Source organism: Microcaecilia unicolor, chromosome 11 (genome assembly GCF_901765095.1).
Source record: "Microcaecilia unicolor chromosome 11, aMicUni1.1, whole genome shotgun sequence".
Taxonomy (NCBI): domain Eukaryota; kingdom Metazoa; phylum Chordata; class Amphibia; order Gymnophiona; family Siphonopidae; genus Microcaecilia; species Microcaecilia unicolor.
In genome coordinates, this window is record NC_044041.1 from 84,637,862 (window position 1) to 84,654,706 (window position 16,845).

The 16,845-nt window shown below is 44.4% G+C and overlaps 1 protein-coding gene across 4 annotated transcripts in view; it reads right to left on the reverse strand.

The window, feature by feature from the left end:
- Positions 1 to 16,845, reverse strand: part of SEMA6B (semaphorin 6B) — a 191,919-nt gene that overhangs the window by 105,055 nt on the left and 70,019 nt on the right. The window contains exon 1 of one of the 4 annotated variants that reach the window (XM_030217966.1): positions 85 to 295. The exons of the other annotated variants lie outside the window; for them this stretch is intronic. The gene's annotated coding sequence lies outside the window, so the exon portion shown is untranslated. Of the gene's footprint in view, positions 1 to 84; positions 296 to 16,845 lie in introns of those variants that run through there. 4 annotated transcript variants of the gene reach the window in all.

Genomic DNA, 16,845 nt, shown 5'->3' on the forward strand with positions numbered 1-16,845 from the left:
TCCATGTCTTAATTGGGAAAAGCAGAAGAAGCCAGACTGCTACAGATTCCCGCAGAGAACTTGCAAGCTAGCAGAATATCTCACCTCGGTCACAGGCAGAACACAGCCAGATCTCCACCAGGTATAGAATAAGGAACCACAGACCAGAAACGGAAATATTCAGGCACGAACTGAACTGGAAATTCCAAGAAGTCAGACTCTGTATGCAGTGCAATTCCAGAAAAACAGAAATGCATTTCTTCTTGTTCCTTGCAACATACAAAGATACAGAGATGTACATTTCCCTACACTAGCTGAGAAATTTAAAGACTTCCCACAAATCCCACAAAAGAATGAGCAGGAAAAACTCTGTATAATCCTGCGGGGAAATGGAGGACTCAGCAGTTAAATATGTCGCATCCTGCCATCAGGCCAGAAATGTAACATGACCAGAGATAATACTGAACAGTTCCAGAATCTGGAGATTGTCTTTGTTATTGTATTGACCTTTCTGTATTCTGTGAATGTTCGTTGTTATGTTACTACAACTAATAGTTTTGAACCACTTTATGTACTACTTTGGCAAACATGGATACGTTGTCATGCCAATAAACTTCTGAGTGAGAAACAGCAGCCAGGGGATGGGCAGAAATCTGTTCAGCAGTGGGGTGAATGAATGCAGGGACGTCCCAGACACAGATTCTCACCCCTGGGATGGCTGAAAATAGCAGACCACTCCTCCACCCCCCATCCCAGCCTTAATACATTGGCTCCAATTCCAGGGACTCACACAGACCCAGAAATTAGAAATAGCCCCTTCATGCACCTAGCATCCTCTGGTTCCTTGAGGGATTACACTTGGATAAGTCTCCAAATACCTTTATGAAACCAGCCTCCTACATACTGTCTACCTGGGACAGGCAGGATGAAAAAACAATGCAATCACAGAGCAGAATCAAGGTGGGGTGGGTCCTCTCCTCCCTGCCTCTGCTCATCCTCTTTTAATTAACACCTGGTTGACAGGTGGACCTGGACTGCAGGCAGAAGAGTGCTGATTAAAAGTGTACAGTGGCTGAGCTGCACCTCCAGAACATTTTATATTCTATTAGTTTAAGCATTTATCCCTTCTGTAAAGGCCAGTTCTGCATTTTCAGAAGCTTAGTCTCATAATCACAAGGTCATCTTTCACACAGAAACAGCACTGTGGTGGAAGGAACTTGGGTACCGGGTGTATCCCTCCCTTATACCTGAGAAGACTCAGAACTGTGGTGAAAGGGACCTACCTGGATCCCAAGTGTATATCTGAGAGGGCTCAGCACTGTGGTGGAAGGGACCTGGGTCCCAGGTATATCTCTCCTTTATACCTGACATAACCCAGAACTGTGGTGGAAGGGATCTACCTGGGTCCCAGGTGTATCTCTGCTCTACCTCTGAAAGGATTCAGCACTGTGTTGGAAGAGACCTGGGTACCGGGTATATCCCTCCCTTATAGCTGACAGGACCCAGCACTGTGGTGGAAGGGACCTACCTGGTCCCAAGTGTATCTTTGCTTTATACCTGACCCAGCACTGTGGTGGAAAGGACCTGGGTCTCAGGTGTATCCCTCCCTTATACCTGAGAGGACTCAGCACTGTGGTGGAAGGGTCCTGGGTCCCAGGTTATCCCTCCCTTTTACCTGACTGGACCCAGCACTGTGGTGGAAGGGGCCTGTTTCCTAGTGCCAGGCAGGTATCTCTTCAGAGTAGGCTCTCATCCCGCATTACCCTTGTGCCTAAATGAAGATGCCCTATTGTAACATTGTCCCCTTGGTGTTTATTGTCCACAGCACATTCCGTACCTCCACCATCTGAAGGAAGCTAGACAGTCATTTCCAAAGAAACATAATGCTGAGGAAGAGGAAAAAAGATAACACAGCTAAGGAGCAGACAGAGGAGGAGCATTAAGGTGTGTCAAGGACTGAAAGTTAATATTTCTCTTTTTACCTTTGAAGTGCTTTTGCTTGCTTTAAAGGACTGTAGAGATTTTTTTTTTTTTGGGGGGGGGGGGAGGGGGAGTCATGTAATAATCTTCTATAAATATATCTATTAGTCTTCTCAAGTCTACTTTTGTATTTTTTTTTACTCCAATATAGGTCCTGAACTCTGTGCCCTCCTATCCACCTCTCTTTTACCTGCATATTTAAAGCAACCAACAATATAGGGTGTCAGGGGCTACCCTCACCTCTTACTGAGAGGCCAGCTACACAAAGAAACCAGAAGTTTCCACACTGGGTGTTACAGAGAACACCAGAGTTCTCTCCCCTGTATTGGATCCGCTAAGGAACAGTGATCATAACATGCAACGGCATTTAATTTTCGAAAGAGCAACTAAGATAAAATGAGGAAATTGGTTAAAAAGAAGCTAAAAGGATTGGCCATCAAGGTTAGGACTTTAAATCAGGCACGGATGCTGTTGTGGAAGCCTACAAGAGAATCCACGAACGTGGAGAACTCAACGAAATCCCACAGATAATTACAATACAACAAGGCAGTGGGTAAAAAACCAGGAGTCCCACAGTGGAGATGAACAAAATTGTATTTATCAATATATTGACTCGACAAAACGTTGTGTTTCGGCCAAAAGGCCTACATCAGGAGTGTAAAAATAAAAACAATATGTGAACATAATGTAATCATAATGTATATGAAAAAATAATACTTGAAAATAAAACAGAACAAAAAATACATATATAGTTTAGAATGTAAAATGAAGACCAAAACAGCATACATAATGTGAATGTATTTTGCTGTTTTAGTGACCATTATAATGTGAATGTATTTTGCTGTTTTGGTCATTTTACATTCTAAACTATATATGTATTTTTTGTTCTGTTTTATTTTCAAGTATTATTTTTTCATATACATTATGATTACATTATGTTCACATATTGTTTTTATTTTTACACTCCTGATGTAGGCCTTTTGGCCGAAACACAATGTTGTGTCGAGTCAATATATTGATTAATAAAATTTTGTTCATCTCCACTGTGGGACTCCTGGTTTTTTATCCACTGCCTTGTTGTGTTGTAGAAGCCTAGACCAGATGTATTCTGCGTATTTATTACCAAAGTTGGAAAAAAAGAGCCAGTGTGGCTAAAAGGTGAAGTGAAAGTGGCTATTAGAGACAAAAGAACATCCTTCAAAGAATGGAAAAAGGATCCAAATGAAGAAAATAAGAAACAACATTATTTATTTATTTATTACATTTGTACCCCGCGCTTTCCCGCTCATGGCAGGTTCAATGCGGCTTACATAGTAGTTAGGATTTCAGTGAATTACAGAGAGAAGTACAATCTGTAGCAGCATTGTCTTAGCGTAGCAGTATAGAAGTAGTTATTTGTTATCGCAAGAGAAGAGGTAGTATAGGTGGGAGAGTTAGGGAGGAGGTGGGTGAGTTGTTTTAGTCAGGAGATTTGGTGTGAGAGAATAGGTGGGGGGAGGAGAAGTAGGAGGATTGGTGGGAGGGGGTCTAGTTCCTTGTCATTATTGCTTGGTTGGTTGTTATGTGGATGGGTACATAGTTTAGGTTGGATCATTTGGGTAAGCTTATTTGAAAAGGTGGGTTTTCAGTAGTTTCCGAAAGGTAAGGTGATCGTTGATTGCTCGAATAGATCTTGGTAGGGCGTTCCAGAGTTGGCTGCCTATGACAGAGAAGTTGGATGCATAGTAGGTTTTATACCTGAGTCCTTTGCATAAGCACTGTCAAGCTAGATGCAAAGCATTGATAAAGAAGGCTAAAAGAGAATATGAAGAAAAACTTGCTGCGGAGACAAAAACTCATAGTAACACCTTTTTCAGGTACATCAGAACAGAAAGCCTGTGAGAATCAGTGAGATCATGAAGGCGCAAAAGGGGCACTCAGGGAGGACAAGGCCATAGTGGAGAGATTGAATTTTTTGCAAGATGCAAGAGATCTACCTATACCGGAGACAGTTTTCAAGGGTGATGATGTGGAGTAACTGAAAGAAATCTCAGTGGACCTGGAAGGTGTACTGAGCCAAATCGACTGATAAATCACCTGGACTGGATGGTATATGCCCCAGGGTACTGAAAGAACTCAAACATGAAATTGCTGATCGGCAATTAGTGATCTGTAACCTGTTAAAATCGTCCGTAGTACCTGAAGATTAGAGGGTGCTAATGTGATGCCGATTTAAAAAAAAAAAAAAAAAGGTTCCAGAAGTGATCCGGCAAATTACAGACCGGTAAGCCTGACTTCAGTATCAAGCAAAATAGTGGAAACTAGTATAAAGAATAAAATTATGGACCATATAAACAAACATGGTTTAATGGGACAGAGTTGTTCAGCCAAGGGAAGTCTTCCCTCACCAATTTGCTTCATTTCTTTGAAGGCGTGAATAAACGTGGATAAACGTGAGCCGATTAATGTAGTGTACCTAGATTTTCAGAAAGCTTTTGACAAAGTTCCTCATGAGACACTCTTGAGAAAATTAAAGAATCATGGCACAGGAAGCAATGATCTGTTGTGAATTAGGAATTGGCTAGTGGAGAGAAAACAGAGGGTACGGTTAAATGGCCATTTTTCTCAATAGAGGAGGGTGAATAGTGGAATGTTGCAAGGATCTGTACTGGGACCAGTGGTGTTTTTGCCTATCCCTGGCACAGGAGGGGAGGGTATTGTTTTCAAGCAGGGAGGAGGGGGCCGTTTCCCAGGAAATGTGCTGTTGCCTGTGTCAGATAATTGAGGCTGGTGATGCATCTCAGCGGGAAAGCAGTTTTAGGGGCTGCAAATCGGAAAGCTTCCACTGTTCTCTTCTTGCATGCCAAGCCCACCCGCAGACCTGTCGAAACTGAAGTGTGACCGCAGCTATTTGGTGCTGAACAGCGAGAAATTACCAAATGACGTTCCTCCCCATTTCTCTGCAGGCCATAAACAGAACTAAAAAAATAAAGAGAGCAAGCCGAGCTACTGCTATTAAATCTTAAGACAGCACTAAAGGCCTGCACAGTGTTGTAGAGATACACTTAGACACCTGTCCCTTCTCTGGGGAGATAACAGCCTAGTCTACAGAAGACAGTGAGGACACATGAAAGTTGAGATCCTATAGGGGTGAGCCTGCAGTTTGTTCATATGCCTTAAAACTTTTTAGTGATGCAAACTTGATTTAATGTGCCTTATCCTATGAATTAACACACATACAATTCATTTGCATGTTATAAAAAGTTTTAATGTGCATTTAAAAAAGTTATTATAAGTACAGCACAGGAGAGGGACCTTGGGGTGATGGTGTCTGAGGATCTCAAGGTGACAAAACAATGCAACAAGGCAGTGGGCCACGTCCAGAAGGATGCTGGGCTGCATAGAGAGAGGTATAACAAGCAGAAAAAAGGAGGCCCCACTTGAGTATTGTGTTAAGTTTTGGAGACTGTATCTTGCTAATGTTGTAAAATGACTTGAAGAGGTTCCAAGTGACAAAAATGGTATGGGGTTTGCGTCACAAAACGCATGAAGAGAGACTTGAGGACCTGAACACGTACATCCTGGAGGAAAGGAGAGACAGGGATGATATGTTACAGACATTCAAATATTTGAAAGGTATTAATTTATTTTACAAACAAACCTTTTCCAGAGACGGGAAGGTGGTAGTAGAGGACATGAACTGAGGTTGCAGTGGGGCCGATAATCAACATCAGGAAGTATGTTTTCACAAAGAGGGTGGTAAATACCTGGAATACCCTCCTGCAGGAGGTGGTGGAGATGAAAACGGTAACAGAATTCAAAAATGTGTGGGATAAACACAAAGGAATTGTATATGGAAGGCATGGAACCAAACAGTGGTGATTAGATGGCAACATTAGTAATTTGGAAGCAAAGCAAGTGCCGGGCAGACATTTACGGTCTGTGCCCTGAAAATGGTAAGGACAAATCAAGATCACGTATACACACGAGGAGTCACATCATACCTTATACTATGCGTTCATCTTGTTGGGCAGACTGGATGGACTGTACAGGTCTTCATTTGCCATCATCTACTATGTTACTATGAAATGTGTGAACAAACCAAATAAAACACCAGTGGGGGGAGGATCCAAGCAAATTCAAAGTTTTGGTCTTACACATTCCTAGCTCCCAAAGAAACATCATAGGCAGTCGGTGAATCAGATGTTTGGGGAGGATAAAGTAGGGGGGGGGGAGGAAGGGCTGGGGCAGAACTAGGACAGAGTGGGATGGAGCATGGCCGGGCAAGTTAAAAATCCTTGAGGAGGTGGAGCGACTCCTATACCAGCAATATATGGACCATAGGGATACTTTTGAATACAGCATGGAACAGTTCGTTCACTGTGTCTCCCCCCCTACCTGTTACTGATAGTAATATTGCATTGTATGCACCCTGAATTGACACCAAGGAATTAGGTGCAAAAAAGTCAAAGCAATGCACCAAAATAATATAACATATTAAACAGAACAATATTTGCAGTATTCTGGAAATACATACAGATTAACTCTTGGCTCCCAGTCAGCCCTAGCTCCCCAGTCCAGCATCTTCCTGTTGGCCATATGAACAGTGACGTTCAGCAGCACTGTAACAGGAATTCCTGTGGTTTAACAGCCACCATAAAATGGTTTGCCTATCAGTGTATTCGGTAGGTTTCCAAATGACCATCAGGCTTCAGATCTGCTGGTCTTAGTTTATTGTTGAGTTACTGAAACATGTTTGGATTACATATTATCCCCCAGATTCTAAAACGCCGACTCAAGTTTTGCGTGTGAATCTGCACGCATAGCTGACCTGTGCACGCAACTTAATTGTTTAATGAGATAATCAGCACCGATAACTGGCTGCTAACAAGCAATTATCGGCACTAATTAGAATTTACAAGTTCAACTTTCAAGTATGTAGATCACACAAGGGGGCATGGCCATGGGAGGGGCATGGGTGGCTTGTGGGCATTCTGAAAATTTATGCACACTGTTACAGAAGATGCCCGATCAACGTCTAAATAAGTCGTGGGCATTCACACCGGGTTTTAGTTGGTGTAAATGGCTGCGTCTAAATTTCAGTTGCAGGATAGCCGTTACACATCCTATATAATAATTTGCACCTCCAACGTTCTACATCTGGATGCCTGGGTTCGTAACACTCATTGCCCCGCCCTCGCATCAAAACGTAATGACGTCAGAGGCCCTAATTTCCTGTTTCCGCAAAGGCGAGACCAGAGGCAGAGCTGAGAGAGATGGGAAGGCAGGCTGAAGCACCGAGCCTTCCCACCCCTCACCGCTGCCACCAGAGCCCAAGGCGAGAACCCTCTAACTCTGGGCGGCACACAGGAAGGCAAGGGGCTGGCGGAGGACTGGGAGAAGAGGGAGGGCAGCACAGGTTGGGCTGCCACTCGGAGGAGAGGGAGAGAGAGAGGGAAGGGGGGGCCTGGAACTCGGAGGGGAGGAAAGGGAGGGATGGGGGCATGGAACTCAAAGCCCGTGTGCCGTACGCGTTAATGAGCTCCGTGTCAGACTCAGAATGGCTGCGAGACAGGAACTCGTGCCACAACTGGCCATTGACGTCCAGACTCCTGCGCCACTCAAACTCCATCGTAACCAGCAGGGTGGTGGGAAGTGGGCGAGCACGGACCTCACACCACAACTCGCCTCTTAACGGTTCCCTTAAAAACATAATCGCCATTACATGATATCCTTGCTAGCGCCTGTTTCATTTGTGTGAGAAATGGGCCTTTTTTACTAGTATTCTATAAACTGTGCCTAACTTTAGGTGAGGCTTACAGAATAGCGCTAAGCGCATTTTTTCAGCGTCCTATATAGAATCTGGCCCTATCTGTATTAGCTGTACCTAATGGTTAGAGCAGGGGTGGGTAACCGTGGTCCTCAAGGCAGGAGCATAGCCAGACACACAATTTTGGGTGAGCCTGGGCCCAAGATGGGTGGGCAGAACAACTCTGCCCTGTCCCACAAGTGATTTGGTCTCTTCCCCTCTCGCCTGCATGCCATATTTTCTGTCAAACATCCCCCCTCCCCACGTACCTTTTAAGTCCTAGATTTTCACCGACAGGAAGAAGCAACAAATACACATTGCTCATGTTGGCCCCCTAGCCTTCCCTCTGATGCAACTTTCCGCATAGGCAGGAATACATCAGAGGAAAGGCTGTGGGGCCAGTGCAAACTGTATGTATCAGTCGCTGCTCACTGCAGGCGAAGATCTGCTATTTACAAGGTATGCAGGAGGGACAGTTGTTGGGAGTTTTTGGCTGGTGGGGCTTGGGGATCCCTGCCAGTCACATCATTGCTGTACTGCTAGTGGGTGGGCGGGTCCACCCTTGGCTACGCCATTGCCTCAAGGGCCACAATCCTGTTGGTTTTCAAAATTATTAACAAGCATGAGATCTATTTGCGTACAATGGAAGAAGTACATGCAAACCAATCTCATGTATATTCATTCTGGGAATCTTTAAATCCTGACTGGGTTGTAGCCCTTGAGGACCCTGGCTGTCTACCCCTGGGTTAGAGCAACAGGCTGAGAACCAGGGAAGCCAGAGTTCAAATTCTACTGCCACTCCTTGAGATCTTGGACAAGTCACTTACCCCTCCATTATCTCAGGTACAAACATAGACTTCCGGGGACAGGAAAATACTCACTGTATCTGAATGTAACTCACCTTGAGCTACTACTGCGGAAGATGCAATCTAAATCAAATCCAAAATCATGTACCAGGCATACTACAAACCTTCCGAAAATCACTCAGGACCTATAGAGCAATTCTACCATACCATAAGAGCACTAACTTCAGGAGTCACACAATAAGGGCCAACCTAGGAAAAGACAGCACCATAAAAGCAACAGTGGGTAGTAGCTCAATATGTCTGTTAAGAAAACTAAACAAGCCTAATAAGTACAGATCAATCCTACAGACATTCTATGCTAACAGAATACCCTTTTCTTTTTTTACACCGCAGAAGATAAACCCTCACCAAACACAGAATAAGTAAACTGAACCTCCAGGAAGCCAGGCTCTGCAACCTCAGAGAAAGAGAAACAGTGATCACTGTCTTCCTGTGCTGTGCACATGTAAATTTTGAAAACTGATTTATTTCATTCACTAAGGGGTCCTTTTACCAAGCTGTGCTAAAACGTGGCTGGTGCTGGTGTCAGCACGTGGGTTTTCTGTGCGCTGCGGCCACTTTTAACGCAGCAGTAAAATGGCCGCCTTGCCACATTTTTTTTTAATAGCCACATGCTAATTTTCCCATTAGCGTGTGGCCATTACTGCGAGACCCCTTACTGCCACCTATTTAGGGCAGTTAACAGTTCCCACGCTACTCCCAAGGACAAAAAGGAGATAACTTTTTATTGGACTAATAAAATGGTTATCACCTTATTTTCCATTTTTTGTTTTATTTTCTACTAACCTTTAAAGTGGATTAACATGGTTACCACGCTAACTGTACTTCATCCTAAATTTAAAAAAATATTTTCCTACATTTGTTGTCTGGCCATTTAATTTTTCTAACAGTGTAGGTCTCAGTCTCTGCCTGCTGCTTTTTTGTCCTCTCAAATCTCTTTCTAGGGTCTCATTTTTCTCTCCCAGACTGTCTTCTTCACTTCTTTCACTACATCTGTCTCTGACACTGATCTTTTTCTTTCAGCTTTCTTCTAGTTTTCCGCCTATTCAGATTTCATGCATTCCTACTATACAGTCTCCATCTACCTACAGCATTCCATCTCCTTCCCTCACACCGGCACTCCTATTCCCCTTCCTCTTATTCTCCAGTCTTTTTTTTATCTCTTCCCTCTTTCCCCCTACCATGCAACATCTCATTCTCACTTCCCCCACCCCTGCCATGCAGCATCTCATCCCCGCCACCATGCAGCTTTCCCTCCTGCTATGCATCTCCTCCCCCTCACCTCACTATGCATTTCCTTTCTCTCCCCCTACCAATGTCACCCAGTCTCTCTCTCTCCTCCATTCAGAATCACCCTCTCTCTCCCCCCATTCAGCATCACCTCTTCCCCTATACATTCTCACCTCATCTCTTGCTCTCTTCTCCACATCCACCATCATCCCATCTCTTGCTCTCTTTTTCCCCCATTCCAGTACTGCCCCATCTCTCTCCCCCCACCTAGCATGGTTGTCTCTCTTTTTTCTATCTCTCTCTCCTGCTCCACCCCAGCATTACCCTTCCTCTCTCTCTCTTCCCCCACCTCCTCCTGCTTACCCTCTCGCTGCCTTCCTTGATTGGCTTTGATATCTGTAAATGCAGCAGACAAGACACATGTATGGAACCATTTCCCTGTGTGTGCTGCTGCTAGTTTTGCTGGTTCTGCCCTCTCTGGTGTAGACTTCCTACATCAGAGGGGGTGGGATCAGGAGAGCTAGGAGTGCTGCAGACCAGGGGGTCCAGAGCCCGAGGTAAGGGGAACAATTTACCCCCCCCCCCCGCCATTTTCCCCCCCCCCCCCCGGTGCCACCACCACCTTTGACACCCCCCCCCAGCGCCAACCCTTTTGACCCCCTCTTCCTGCCGCCGCCAACCCTCCCCCGCCACCGTTGTCGGGTACCTTTACTGGTGGGGGTAGCCGAAGTCCTCACAGAAACAGAAGCCTGCCCTTGCAGATCAGCAACGCAGCTGCGCCAAGGACGTTGGCTGGTGGGGGTTGGGGACCCCCGCCAGCAAAGGTACCCGACGGCGGCGGGGGGCCACGGCCAAATCTAAGGGGGCCCATGCCCCCTTGGCCCCACATAGCTACGCCCCTGTTGCAGAGAAAGCAGCGGCCCTGGCAACGAAGTGCGAAGGTCGTAGTTGCGGCTGAGGAGGCTAAACCTCTTATAGAGTTATACCATGGTGGATGAAAGATCTTTGAACTCTGAGATCTAGAGGGCGAAGTGGTCAAAGGAAGGATAGGATCCAGGGAGATTAAAAAGGGTTTGGATATCTTCCTAAAAAAAAAGTCCATAAGCCATTATTAAGATGGACTTGGGAACATCCACTGCTTATTTCTAGGATAAGCAGTATCTATATATATAAAACTCACCCTCAACGTTCTATTGGCTGCTGACGTCACTGATGCCAAGGTTCGTATGTTCGAAGCTCTGAAGCCTCGAAAATCACAGTTTCTGGGCCCCGCCCTCGCGTCAAACGTTATGACATTGAGGGCGGAGGCGGAGCAATTCACCCACATTGACGAAGGGTGTGGGGGGGGGGGGGGGCACAGGAAAGCCTTGCTAGCGTCCGTTTCATTGGCTCCAGAAACGGGCCTTTTTTTACTAGTAAAATATATTGTACTGTTTTGGGATCTTGCCAGGTACTTGTGACCTGGATTGGCCACTGTTGGAAACAGGATACTGAGCTTGATGGACCTTCGGTCTGTCCCAGTATGGCAACTCTTATGTTCTTATGTACCTCTTCTAGTTCTGGTGTGCTACATGCTAAAAATAGGTCCTACAGACAAAATGAGCAAAGGTGGAGGTGACCTAGGAGCTCTGTGCTTCCAGCAGTGCTTAGCTCTTTGGCCTCCAATTCACCAATAAGGGCTCAAAGATGTCAAAACTGGATGAGCAGAGATCATGAGGTGGGCCAAGGGATCGCCCTCCCTCACCTTTTCCTGAAGCCATCAGCAAGTTCTCTCCTAGAGTCAAAAATGGAAAAAGTTATGCTAACGACCCAGTAAGAATCTTTTTATGGAGGGAGTTTTCTAACTGCACCCCCCCTGCAAACCCTACAAGTACTTGCAAACCCTTTCTGTTTGAAAACTGCCATGATGAGCTTTTGCCCTTGTGTAGGTAAAATTTCAACAGAACCCCCCCCCCCCACTCATGTTTGTGTAAACATAGTCAGGGCCAGTCATGTGGAAGGTCCCTGTTTTCATCCCCCAGTTATAAGTACATAAGTTCATAAGCACTGCCATACTGGGAAAAGACCAAGGGTCCATCAAGCCCAGCATCTTGTCTCCGACAGCGGCCAATCCAGACTTCAAGAACCCGGCAACCCCCCCTCCCCCCCCCCAAAAAAAAATTAATAATGTTCAATGGACTTTTCCCTCAGGAATCTGTCCAAACCCCCTTTAAATTCCGTAAGGCCAACTGCTGTCACTACATTCTCCGGCAATGAGTTCCAGAGTCTAACTACATGCCGAGTAAAGAAAAACTTTCTCCTATTTGTTTTAAATCTACCATATTCTAGCTTCATCTTGTGTCCCCTGGTTTTGTAGTTGTTTGAAAGTGTAAACAAACGCTTCACATCTGTCCGCTCTACTCCGCTCATTATCTTGTAGACTTCTATCATATCACCCCTCAGCGCCTTTTCTCCAAGCTGAAGAGCCCTAACCTTCTCAGCCTTTCCTCACAGGGAAGTTGTTCCATTCCCTTTATCATTTTTGTTGCCTCTCTCTGCACCTTTTCTAATTCCTTTATATCTTTTTTGAGATGCGGCGACCAGAATTGGTCCCTAACCCCAGCTTTCTGTGTCAGCTGGGGTTAGGGATGCTGTGCAATATAGTTTACTCTAGAGTGTCGAAAACTGAATTAAAACAGTTACAGACATTACACCGCCAACTCCAGGCTCCGCCCTTTCTGCCTCGTCTCACCCTATGCTTGGAATAAACTCCCTGAGCCCATACGTCAAGCCCCCTCCCTGCCCATCTTCAAATCCTTACTCAAAGCCCAAATCTTCGATGTCACCTTCGGCACATAACCATTATACCTCCATTGAGGAAATCTAGACTACCCCAACTTGACATTTTGTCCTTTAGATTGTAAGCTCCTTTGAGCAGGGACTGTCCTTCTTTGTTAAACTGTACAGCACTGCGTAACCATAGTAGCGCTCTAGAAATGTTAAGTAGTAGTAGTAGTACAGAACACCACGGCAAGGATTCTTTGTCAAACCCATCGATGTGACCATGTATCCTAAATACTTATTAAACTCCACTGGTTACCCACTGAATATCGTGTGATAGTTAAGATCCTATCTTTAGAACCCCCCCCCCCCCCCCCCGATTTTTTTTCCACCTTAACTATTCCATATATTCCAACACATAATCTTTCATCATTTAATGACCATAGAATGGTCCTGCCCAGTCCGTCAAAGGCTTACTAGGAATCTACATGGAGAGGTGCTTTTTGACTTTACTGCCCCATTCTTATGAAACACTTTACCTATTTCCCTCTGCTCTGAGACCTCTTTCCGGCAGTTTAAGGTTGGGCTCAAAACTTATTTTTAAATTCAGCCTTTGAAGGTTTTCTAAATAACAGATACTAGATTTTACGTGTGTCTGTTCTTGTGGGGTTCTCTGTGTTTGGGACATGCTTGCAGCTGTTGCAGAATATAATTGATAGTGTGGTTGTGGAAATCTTACATGCTTGTTAACTGTCCTATGTAATCACGGCGTTCTTTATCCACTTGAGTAGCTTTATTGTACCCCACCTTGATTTGCTTTTGCGATAAAGGCGGTTTTAGCAAATTTTAATAAACGATAATAAATGATTCACAACCCCCAGAGAAGGGGAGGGAAGGTACGAGGCATGGTCATCCTTCTATGGTGATACCTAATGGCTGGATTTAGGGCCTCTGATTGTAGGGTTCCAATAGGAACCCAATTACCTGAGGATGTCTCCTCTATTTTATAATATTTCTACCCTCTCCTCCATCCCCAGCCAACATACAGTGACAACCCTGGGCCAGGGGCTATGCAAGAAGGCTCTTCCTGGAAGTTGAAAGAAAGATTATGTAGAAGTTCATCAAATGAGCTATAGATGCTATCTTTATTAAAGTCTGACTGAAGCAAAACATCTGAAGAGGGGAGTGGAGCTCTGTGAGCTTGTCACAGATGTATTCAGTTAGTTAAAACAAAAAAAAAAGGTCTCACCCACAGCGTGTTGGTTGACTTTTCATTTCTACCTAACTGAGGGCGACTAGCATGACTTGAATCTACAGAAAGAAAGTGGAAATCAATCCATAAGACTAATTCTGATATTAAGAAATACGTCAGAGGTCTAACCAGGGGGATTAATTCTGGGAAGGGGGTGGGTTGCTTTAGAAGGGCATTGCCTATCGGGGTGCAGGCAGAATGAAAGGTCTCTGATTTAAGAAGGGCCCCAAGGTGAGAGGGGTCATTGGGCAGTACAATTACTGTTCAGGATGTGCAGTCATGTGAAACAACATACTGGGGTAAATTCCATAAGTAGCACCTAAAATTTGGCGCCGATGTGACGGGTTTAACATGATTCTATAATGAGTATGCTTCCTTTATAAATATGCACTTAGTGCTAAGTGTGCAATTCAGGCCAGTATATAGACCTTAGGTGTGATTCTGTATCAACACACATAAAATCCAGGAATGCCCCTAACCACGTCCCCAAATTGTTATGCATGATAGGGTTTAGGCGCAATCCGTTATAGAATCGGATATGAATCTAAATCCTAATTATTGCCAATTAGTGCTGATAAACGATTATCTCCCAATTATCAGCGCTGATGTGCTTGTTGTTCACTTACATTTTGCACACTCTTTATAGAATCACGCTAAGCGTGACTTTAATCAGTGCCAATTTTTCAGGCGCAAAATACAGAATTTAGCCCTTAGCACGTAGTGTAGCAGGACATGCTTACCCACTATTCTAGCTGAGCTCATATTCAGGTGCCTTTCTGACTTCACGTGCAATTTTAAGTGAATCCCCTTATTTTCTATCTAACGCCTACATTCTGTCTTTTCTGTCTGTATGTTTCACTTCCATTTACACTCTTATGAAGATGTTTTATTGTGCATTGTGTTGACATTGTTAAGTAGCCATAATCGGTCAGATTCTATAAATCATGTTCACAAATGGACGCCCGAAAAGATCAACATTAAGTGTGATTCTATAAAGGACAATGGCGCACGCCCTTTACAGATTCCCACCTTCAAACTTTGCAGAACATGGCAGCTCGAGTTCTATGTCATGGCAGAAAGACTGGATAAAAAGTTGCGAAGCAAACGATGGTTGGCGGAAGATCTTTATTACAATAATAATGACCTGACACAGAACGTGTTTCGGCCCTAAGGCCTGTGTCAGGGGTCTAATAATGCAATAATACAATGTACAATGATACTGTAAAGACAAATAATTGGTCAAAAAATCCAGCACTGACATACAAGCCTACATCCGATGCCTACTCAAAGATGTAGGATGGTGTTTTGGTGGCTCTCATGTGCCTGCTTCCAGGGTTCAATGAACGCTTCTCAATTTGCGAGACATCACAAATTCAAAACTGGCAGAAAAATGCCTAGTAATTCACAAGGCTCGGCACTGTGAAATACTGCCATTTATATATATTTAAAATGTAATTAATCTTTTTAATAAACCTAAACGTTTACAACTGTAATGGCTGACTTCAATGTTCTCAGAGGCCGATTGGGGTGTCGCAGATAATAGCTCAGACAAAATATCCAGCAAACTTACCAGAAACTGCTAATTGTCTGTTTTATCAAACAAGATGCTGCCGGTGTAAAAACCGCCAAAAGAGATGCATACGCCATGCGTGCTTATATTGAAAGAGAGGGTGGAAAGATAGCGTCATCATTTAACTTTCAAGGTCCTGTAAGCTGTATAGTAAGGTCCTGTTTGCTAAATAGGGGCAGAATCTGATCTCTGTAGTATATATAATTTAGAATTGTAACAGACCAGAGAGTTTCTAAATTACATTGCTTAATTTCTATTCGTAATGGAGGAACGGGAAAAACCTCCAAGCTAATTCGAGAGTTAAAGTAGGAACACTGATGACTTGATCATTAATAATACTGTGTTCAAATGTTCCTAGGGCATTTTAAGTGATATTAGATGAGTACTGAAAAGAGTATGTAATCCATTATACAATCTCAAGTAAATATCAACCTTTAAACGTGTTGATTAATAGATCATAAAAATAAATTACACTTATATTTTCATAAACAATTAAAAGTATGAAACATAATAACATGATGAATGATAATAAATAATAAAAAATGTAAAAAAAAATTGAATAAACACTGTCCTGCTTATAATCGAACGAGAAAAACGCCCAAGTTCCGACCTAAATCGGGAGATGGACGTTTATCTCACAAAAACGAATAACGCGGTATAATCAAAAGCCGAACTTGGACGTTTTCAACTGCACTCCATCGCGGAAGCGTACAAAGTTGACGGGGGCGTGTCGTAGGCGTGGTGAAGGCGGGACTGGGGCATGGTTATCACCCGAACAGAGATGGGTGCCTTACGCCGATAATGGAAAAAAAGTATGCGTTTGTAGCTAGAATTTAGGGCACTTTTCCTAGACCCTGTTTTTTCACGAATAAGGCCCCAAAAAGTGCCCTAAATGACCAGATTACCACCAGAGGGAATCGGGGATGACCTCCCCTGACTTCCCCAGTGGTCACTAACCCCCTCCCACCACAAAAAATGATGTTTCACAACTTTTTATTTTCACCCTCAAATGTCATACCCACCTCCCTGGCAGCAGTATGCAGGTCCCTGGAGCAGTTGTTAGGGGGTGCAGTGGACTTCAGGCAGGTGGACTCAGGCCCATCCCCCCCTACCTGTTACAATTGTGCTGCTTAATGCTTAGTCGTCCAATCCCCCCAAACCCACTGTACCCACATGTAGGTGCCCCCCTTCACCCCTTAGGGCTATAGTAATGGTGTAGACTTGTGGGCAGTGGGTTTTGAGGGGGATTTGGGGGGCTCAACACACAAGGGAAGGGTGCTATGCACCTGGGAGCTCTTTTACCTTTTTTTTTGTTTTTGTAAAAGTGCCCCCTAGGGTGCCCGGTTGGTGTCCTGGCATGTGAGGGGGACCAGTGCACTACGAATCCTGGCCCCTCCCACGAACAAATGCCTTGGATTTA